We start from the raw sequence: 9,211 nt of genomic DNA, 5'->3' as shown, positions 1-9,211 counted from the left end.
CAAAACAGAATACAAAGTGTACAGTGCTCACTTTATATTTATTTTTGATTACAAGTATTTGCACTGTAAAAAAACAAAAGAAATAGTATTTTTCAATTCACCTAATACAAGTACTATAGTGCAATCTCTTTATCATGGAAGTTGAACTTACAAATGTAGAATTGTGTACAAAAAAACTGCATTGAAAAATAAAACATTGTAAAATTTTAGAGGCTGCTAGTCCTCTCAGTCCTACTTCTTGTTCAGCCAATCGCTCAGACAAACTTATTTGTTTACATTTTCAGGAGATAATGCTGTCCACTTCTTGTTTACAATGTCTCCTGAAAGTGAGAACAGGCATTCTCAGGGCACTGTTGTAGCTGGTGTCACAAGATATTTACGTGCCAGATGTGCTAAAGATTTATATGTCCCTTCATGCTTCAACCACCATTCTAGGGGACATGCGTCCATGCTGATGTTGGGTTCTGTTCGATAACAGTCCAAAACAGTGCGGACTAACACATGTTCATTTTCATCCTCTGAGTCAGATGCCAACAGCAGAAGGTTGATTTTCTTTTTTGGTGGTTCGGGTTCGGTAGTTTCCGCATCTGAGTGTTGCTCTTTTAAGACTTTTGAAAGCATGCTCCACACCCCGTCCCTCTCAGATTTTGTAAGGCACTTCAGATTCTTAAACCTTGAGTCAAGTGTTGTAGCTATCTTTAGAAATCTCACATTGGTATCTTCTTTGTATTTTGTCAAATCTGCAGTGAAAGCGTTCTTAAAATGAGCAACATGTGCTGGGTCATCATCTGAGACTGCTATAACATGAAATAGATGGCAGAATGTGGGTAAAACAGAGCAGGGGACATACAATTCTCCCCCAAGGAGTTCAGTCACAAATTTAATTAATGTATTGTATTTTTAATGAGCATTATCAGCATGGAAGCATGGAATCAGTCCTCTGGAATGGTGGCCGAAGCATGAAGAGGCATATGAATGTTTACCATATCTGGCATATTGAGCTAAATACATTGAAATGCCAACTACAAAAGTGCCATGCAAATGCCTGTTCTCACTTTCTGGTGACACTGTAAATAAGAAGAAGGCAAACAAACTTGTTTGTCTTAGTGATTGACTGAACAAGAAGTAGGACTTAGTGGACTTGTAGGCTCTGAAGTTTTACATTGTTTTGTTTTTGAGTGCAGATATGTAACAAAAAAAATCTATATTTGTAAGTTGCACTTTCATGACAATGAGATTGTACTACATTACTTGTTTGAGGTGAATTGGAAACTAGTATTTCTTTGTTTATCATTTTTACAGTGCAAATTTTTGTAATAAAAAATAATATACGCTTTGATTTCAATTACAACACAGAATACAATAAATATGAAAATGGAGAAAAACATCCAAAATATTAAATAAATTTCAATTGGTATTCTATTGTTTAACAATGTGATTAAAACTGCGATTAATGTCGATTAATTTTTTTAATCACAATTAATTTTTTTGAGTTAATCGCATAAGTTAACTGTGATTAATTGACAGCCCTAATAATAATAGTAATAATAAAGTAAAAAATGGAGTGTTTATAGTTTTCATAAGTTTACTCAAGTTTCCTCAGAACGGGGCCCAGCACACTCAAACCAGGGGATCTTTTCCAATCAACCCAATCTGAGTTTCAAGTATGTGACACTGGTTTTACGTGGGTTCATCTTTTGACTGGGAACATTTTGCACAGCTCTGGCCTGGACTAGTAGTAGGACTTATGTCTTCTATATGACAGCCACTAGTGAGCCATGATATATGTCTTGTCCACAGCCAGTACATTAAATCTCACACTCTTTTAATTCTGTCCAGTAAGGATATATATGCCATCTCTATGTCACAGTGATGAAAAGCTTGATGCTGAAATACAGCCTGAACTAAACAATGGCTCCATACTGGCCCAGTGTCAGTACAGAGGACTATTTGCCTTTGTTATTTGGGGTGGAATTTGCCACCTGGTAAAATACAGCTAAACTTTGCATGGAACTAGGAAATATTATATTTGATAGGAGTCTTTGTCCTTCCACTGGATTTCTTTGTTTGAGGGTCTAAAGGTTTCTTTTTTCTGATTGTGATGACTGTGTGGCTCTGTTGTATCTGACAATCAGTAGCCATCCAGACACCAGAACAGATGAAATCAGCAAAGACTCATGGAATAGCTGTGACAGATACAGCAATTTTCTGCAACATCCTTGAAGAACCTTACTGAATTAAGTTTAAGTATCTTTGGGCTCCATGGTATTAAATGCAAAGGGTATGTGTCATTGAAGGCCAAGATTGTATGCTACTGTGATGCTTCTCAGAGGTACCAGGATTGTGAGGCACCTCACCACTACTTGCCATTAACAGGAAGCAGTCTTGTCTGTGCCTGCTATAGGTCAGCTCCCTGAAACTGCCAGCGTCTGGCCGCACAAGCCCTGTCGTCCAGGTTTCCACAGACTTCATCCTCTTTGTGCAGGCTAGTGATAGGCACACACCCATCTCCCGAACACTTCCTGCAGTATCCAGTCATAAAAACCTTTGGACACTCACTGAAATTACAGGTAACCTGTCCCCAAAGGAACAGTGTGCACGCAAGTGTGTTTGTTCAACTGAGGGTCAGCGCCAATATAACATCACAGTACTGAGCTATATTTATACGACAAACAATAATAAGTTTATTCTTCTACTTAGCTTGTGGGCAATATGCCTCAGGTGGCATGTGACCAGGATTCATCACCGAATTTGGTCTGCAGGTTGGATCATTAACTTCTCCAGTCTGGGCCGGGTACTGATGGGGAGTGCTATGTGAACACAGATCCATGCCCCAAGAGAGAGATATGTTTTATATGTAACAGAATGGTAGCTCTTCGAAGTGCACCCCCAGATAAGGCTTTTCTCCCCCATTGCTTGTTTTTCCTGTGTACTCTTTTCCAGTTGACTTCATGTCTCTGTTGACTTTGTATGTAGCTGTAGATGTAACCCATTGTGTCACCTTACATTGTTATGTGAACCCTGGGACGTGTTATGAACTTCAAAAGGCTGTATTGAACAATGGGCCAGACAAAAATTGACTTTTGAGACAGTGTCAAGTGGTTTGCCTGGGGACTTTCTAGGGAGATGTGAATGCTACAAATTCCCCACCTCAGGTTATCCAAAAACCCAACCTGCTGAAGCTATGCTCTGAGGAGGGGACCATTGTCTACTGATTACCTGTTCCCAGAATCTCAGGATCAAAGGCCCAAGCTGTATAGAGGAAAGACTAACCAATTCATGAGTGTGCTTGTTCTGAGCTGAGGCTGTTATGAGCTTGTGACAACAGAAAAAAACCCTTTGCGGTGTTTGAAGGACTGACTCCTACCAGAGCCTTTGTTGGAACTGTGGTGTGATCTCTTGTAATCTTATTAGCATGTGTTTTTTTTTATTGTTTTTAATATGTTTTCTCTGTAATGCTGTTACCTTAAGAATAAATGTGCTTGCACAGAAAGAGCTGTGTGGTACCTTATAACTCTGGGCAACTACACTTTTCATAGCCTTTGAAGAGAAAGCAAAGTGCAGACACTGCCCTGTTTAGGCAGTCTGGTTTGCTGGGAATGTCACAGTGTAGACAGGGAACCATAAGCCTGGAAGGAGCGGGAGAGACATGGGTTTCCTTACAGGATGGTGATGACTGAGGAGCCAGGAGACTAGTGTGGGTGCCCTCAAGGAACTACGGAGGGGGAATACAAGTGCAGTTCCCCTGAACTGTGACAACAGTGCCTGGGCTAGGATTACTGTGGACTCTAGGCAGCAGTTGTGCCAGATGAACCAAAAGAGAAACTTCCCCAAGACAATCTGGCAGGAGTTGTGCTGAGCTTGACTTAGCTGGACACTGCTGTTTGCAGACATTCTAGAGGTGATCTGAAAAGGGAAAAATGGGTTTACGCTCTTTTCTTTTTACTATGTACAAAGAAGGCCTGAAAAGGTTTCATTGTTATGGATTTTTAAAAAAAATTTTTTTTCCTGCATACTGCTTATATTAGAAATTTAGATCTTATCTCCCCTGTTTTTCTTGGTAGACTCTATGGAAAACTAGTGAATGAATAGGATTATAATATCACAGATATGAAAGTATAACTGGATTTATTGAAAAGGGAAGTATTTTTTTTTTGGACTGTAAAACTCTGTTTTTGTTAACACCCATTTAACTCAAAAAATCTTGTAAACATTTGGAAGAAAACATGAGCTTGTTAAAGATTCAATTAATCTCACTCACCAGGGCTGAGAACTACACATTGGAGACATCCACGGAATGTCATTGACATTCCTGGTATTTCAAAGGTTAAGAATCAAGCAGAGAAAGTAGATTTTAGGGGATGAAAATGCCAACATTTTAGGCTTCCTTTATGTATCAAAAAGAAACAAAAAAGGACACATTTATTTTGCTTTTTCCTTTGCAAGTCACTCTGAAGCTCAGTCATTGTTTGAGAACAGGTTGGGCCCAAGTAAGTTCTGGTGTAACTGAGACACCATTAGAGATATACCAGGTCAAAAGTGGACCAGCTGTGTTTTCAAAAAGTACTCTCTTAGCCTTGACACATCATGGCTGCACTGCAGTTTTTAATATATCAACATTGTTTAATGTAACAAAACAAAATAAACAAATTATGCAGAGAGCAGAGATTTGTGGAAGTGGCTCAGGGATGGACTGAAAGGTCACCCTGGAATTAAATCAACACCAAAACAACCCATTAAAACAACAATTTCCTATCAAATGCTTTTTTTTTTAAACTAGAAATGCAAAGATACAAAGGAAAAACTTTAACCAGCTGTTACTCATTAAAAGGGCCAATGCAGGGTACCAAATGGCTTAAATGATGCCCACGCAGAAAAGTGTGTGTGTGTGTGTACACACCACACACACAAAAATATGTTAAAAGATTTAAGTTAAGGTTGCAAAGTCAAGTGCTCAAAAGCTAGGAAATGCCAGAATTTAATTTGCCCCATGTGCATATGCATCATGATAGGATCTTTAATTACATGATCACACACTATTTTTCCTGCAGGACCCTGCCTCACTCGGTGCATAGGATGGACCTTCTGTGGGAATGAGTTAGGATTATGTAGTGAAGGAAGCTGTTGTCTGTAGCTCATGTCTTCATTTTTTGACGAAGATGGGAGGTGTGTAGCGAATTAAAGACAGGATTTCAGGAGAGAAAGGATGGTCTCATGATTAAGGCAGTTGAATGCTGCCCTGGAGAATTGGGCTCTATCGCTGCCTCTGCTACAGAGTTCCTCTGTGATGCCAAGTAAGTCACTAAACCAAACTTCACAGGTGGTCACTAATTGTGTTCTTCAGTTTCTGGGTGCCTGATCTGAGACCCTGGGGTCTTGATTTACAGAAGTGCAGACCAGTTACAGCTGCAACTGAAGTCAATGGAAGCTGTACTTTGAACATATAAAGGGCTCAAAGTGCTATACAGTGTCAAAATATTCTGGGGAAAAAAATAAGTCCTGAGGAATCTCGGATTGGGTATCCAAAATTAGTGGACACTTTTTTCCTTAATGTCTCTGTACCTGAGCTACCCATCTGTAAATGGAGATGATAATAATACTTCCGCATCTCATAGGGGTGTTGTGGAAATTAATTCACTAATATTTATGAAGCACTCAGGTACTGTGATGACAAGTGCCATAAAAAGCCCATGAGGAAATTAATAATTCTGTTTTCTGAGAAAGGTTTGAATAGTGTGCAGTTGAAAAACAGCATGTGATCATTTAATTAAAGATAATATTCCTGCAACAATTATAATAAAATGATGTTAATCAGGATTTTTTCTTTAGCATAGACAAGGAGAGTTATGTTTAAAATGTGTTAGTTGCTTGGGTCAGATTCAGCCTTGGAATACATGCTAAGGTGCTATGAGATGAGCACTATAGAAAATCCTAGGACAGCAATAAGCAGCTGCTATTCCCATTGACCCCTTATACCAGGGGTGGGCAATAATTTTCGCAGGGAGCCCACTCCACGAATTTTGGTAAGTCATCACAGGCCGCACATTTCTACTATATTAATGGAGGGGGTGCTGGGTCTGGGAGGGAGTTTGGTGCAGGAGGGGGCTCAGGGCTGAGGCAGAGTGTTGGAGTGCAGGAGGGGGTGAAGGGGCTGGGAGGGAGTTTAGGTGCAGGAGGGGGTTCTGACCTGGGGCAGGGGATTGGGGTGCAGGCAGGGGTGTGAGGTGCAGGCCCTGGCCAGGAGGCGCTTACCACAGGCGGCTCCCGGCCAGTGGCACAGCAGGGTTCAGGCAGGCTGCCTGCATGCCATGGCCCCACGCTGCTCCTGGAAGTAGCTGCGGCCAGCTGCTGCTGGCACATCTCTGCACGCCCCTCAGGGAGCTGGTTTCCAGCTAATGGGAGCTGTGAGGATGGTGCTGGGGGCGAGGGCAGCACATGGAGCCACCTCCCGCCCATCAGGGGCACACAGAGCTGTGCCAGCAGCAGCTGGCAACTTCCGGGAGTGGCATGGGGCCATGGCATGCAGGCAGCCTGCCTTAGCGCCCTGCTGCACCGCAGGACTTTCAGGGGCCTGGAGATCATGAGGGGGCAGCCAAAGAGCCTGGTGTGTTGAACAGAAATGTTAGACAGGCTGGATTTGGCCCACGGGCTGGATTTTGCCCACCCCTGCCTTATACCAAGGTTTGTTCTTAAAAATATAAGCCAATTACAATTCTTAAGACATCTGAATTTATGTAAACCTTATTAAAAGCAAATCTTGATCATGAAGGATCCCTATGGCATTCCCTATTGGACAATGTGACAGTTCTGGTAGGCTAAGGCACTTAAGCAATGATTAAATCCATCTCTATTCAGGAAAGCATGTGCTTAAGTCCAGTTGAAGTTAAGCTCATGCGTAAGTGCTTTTAAATTACTTATACTTCATGGGATGGAGGTCTAGAGCAGAAATATGTGTGAGAATGTACTGTGGAGCTAGCTGTCTCAGGGTATCAGTAGTTATTTAGTTCTGTTACTAAAAGGAACTCCTACAAGATCTCACTAAAAATAAGAAGGATAGAATAGAGACAGTTTATAAAAGCTAAAGGAAACCTGCCCATTGCGTACACCCCAATGACCCAGCCTCAAACCAGAAAACTTTGAACACCTAAGTATTACTCAGTTGCATAAGGGTTAAAGAGAAGATATAGGAAAGGTGAGTTCTATACAAGGGAAATCCACTGTCTCCAGACTAAACTTCCACAGTATATTCTTTTCCCTGAGGCGCTGCAGACTAATAAAAGAAACAACAATGTATTTTCTTGGAGGATGAAATTCGATACTGGTGGTCAGTGGCCTCTAGGGAGTTCATATTTATATTGTTGAGCATTTTACTCATACTGGAAAAATATTCCCTTTTCCTGAACATTTGCCCTTTGTCAGGTTGCCAAAGCTTTTCGGGAAGATGAGTCACTATCAAATGACAGTGAAACTGCTAATTTGTGTTTGTTATGTGAATTATCTTTCGATATAAAAATGCTGCCATTTTATAATGATCTTGAATTGGGATCCATGCACAAGTGCTTGAGTATTTACAAAAGGTCTGCATGAATGGATCAGAAAAGAGTTGTGAGTCCAACTGTGGCTGCAAGGACTTTGCAGTGACATTTGGGTCACAGCAGACATTGGGAGAGGTATTTGAACTGGTATCAGAAGTAGAAGGAATGCTGCAGGTCAAAATTTAAGTGCATTAGGCGAGCTGCAAGGGAGCCCAGGATTAGAACAGCAGGGTATAAGAGGGGTCAGGATTGAGGTACACTAGTGAAGCTGTGTGTTACATTATTATGCTAACAAGGGGTAAATTGTGCTAGGCACTGTACACATTTAGAATAAAAGATGTTTCCGCCCTGAAGGGTTTACAGTCTGAATAAATGAACCCAGTACTGGAATAGCAGTGATAATACAACTCAAGACAGAGGTACACTGGCAGAATTGTGCATGTGTGGGTTTTTGCAGTGTCCATAATTAGAATAGCTGGGCCTGTTGCTGGTCAGAATTGAAGTACATTCGGAGAGTTGTGAGGAGCCCTAGGTTTAGAATTGTAATGGCTATCACAGATCAGAACTGAAGTGAACAGATCATTAAAGCAGTGGGTAAAGGAGAGGAGGCTGATATAATTTATTTAGACTTTCATAAGGCCTCTGACAAAGGAATCTAAGTAGTCAGATGATAAGAGGCACAATATTGTCATGGATCAAAAACTGGCTAAAACATAGAAAAAAAAGAATAGGACTAAATGACAATTTTCCTCACAAGCGATGCCTTGGGCACAGTTAGGTGCCTGAAGATTGCATAAGAGGCCCAGTGAAGTTTAATATATTTGTTAATGATCTGGAAAGAGGGGCGAGCTGTGAGGTAGCAAAACGTGCAAATGACACAACATTATTTAGATTAGTGGAGTCCAGAGAGGACTGTGAGGAACTTCAGAGAGGTGAATGGTCAGTACCAGGCAGATGAAGTTCAATGTCAACACTGGAGGAAAAAAATTAAACTACTACTACTACTCTGAATTAACTATATCAACTCAGGAAAAGGACCTGGGTCTCACTAGGGACAACTCAATGAAGAACTCTGCTAAGGGTGTAGCTGCAGTCAAAAAAAGCAAAGAGTGTTAGGATGCATAAGGAATGAGACAGAGAACAACATGGAAAATATTATAGTGCCTTTATGTAAAACAATAGCTCACTTGGAAAGATATGTGCAGTACGAGTCATCCCATCTCATACGGCTGTTACAGAACAAAAAGGGATTCAAAAAAAGGGCCATGAGAATGATTAAGGGCATTAAAACCCTCTCATATGAAATGTGATTGAAAAGATTAAAATTGTGTAAGAAAGGAGATGACTTAGAGAGGGCATAATACAAGTATATCAAATAACGAAAGGCCTAGAATGCAGATCAGGAGTTTCTGTTCTCCCTGACTTGAGCCATAAGAACAAGGGGGCATTATGGGATATTAGAGGTGCCAAAGTCAAACCTGAGAAAAGCAAATGTGTTTCCACACAGTGTGTTATCAGACTGTGGAACGGATTGTCAGATGAGGCCTGAACTTCATTGCCTTGTATTGACCATTCACCTCTCTGAAGTTCTTCACAGTCCTCTCTGGATTCCACTAATCTAAATAACGTTGAGGCCTAGAATTTAGCAAGTACCAAAAAAAATGATTGGACATTTA

This window comes from Dermochelys coriacea, chromosome 6 (genome assembly GCF_009764565.3).
Source record: "Dermochelys coriacea isolate rDerCor1 chromosome 6, rDerCor1.pri.v4, whole genome shotgun sequence".
Classification (NCBI taxonomy): domain Eukaryota; kingdom Metazoa; phylum Chordata; order Testudines; family Dermochelyidae; genus Dermochelys; species Dermochelys coriacea.
Note: the sequence above shows the minus strand (reverse complement) of the source record.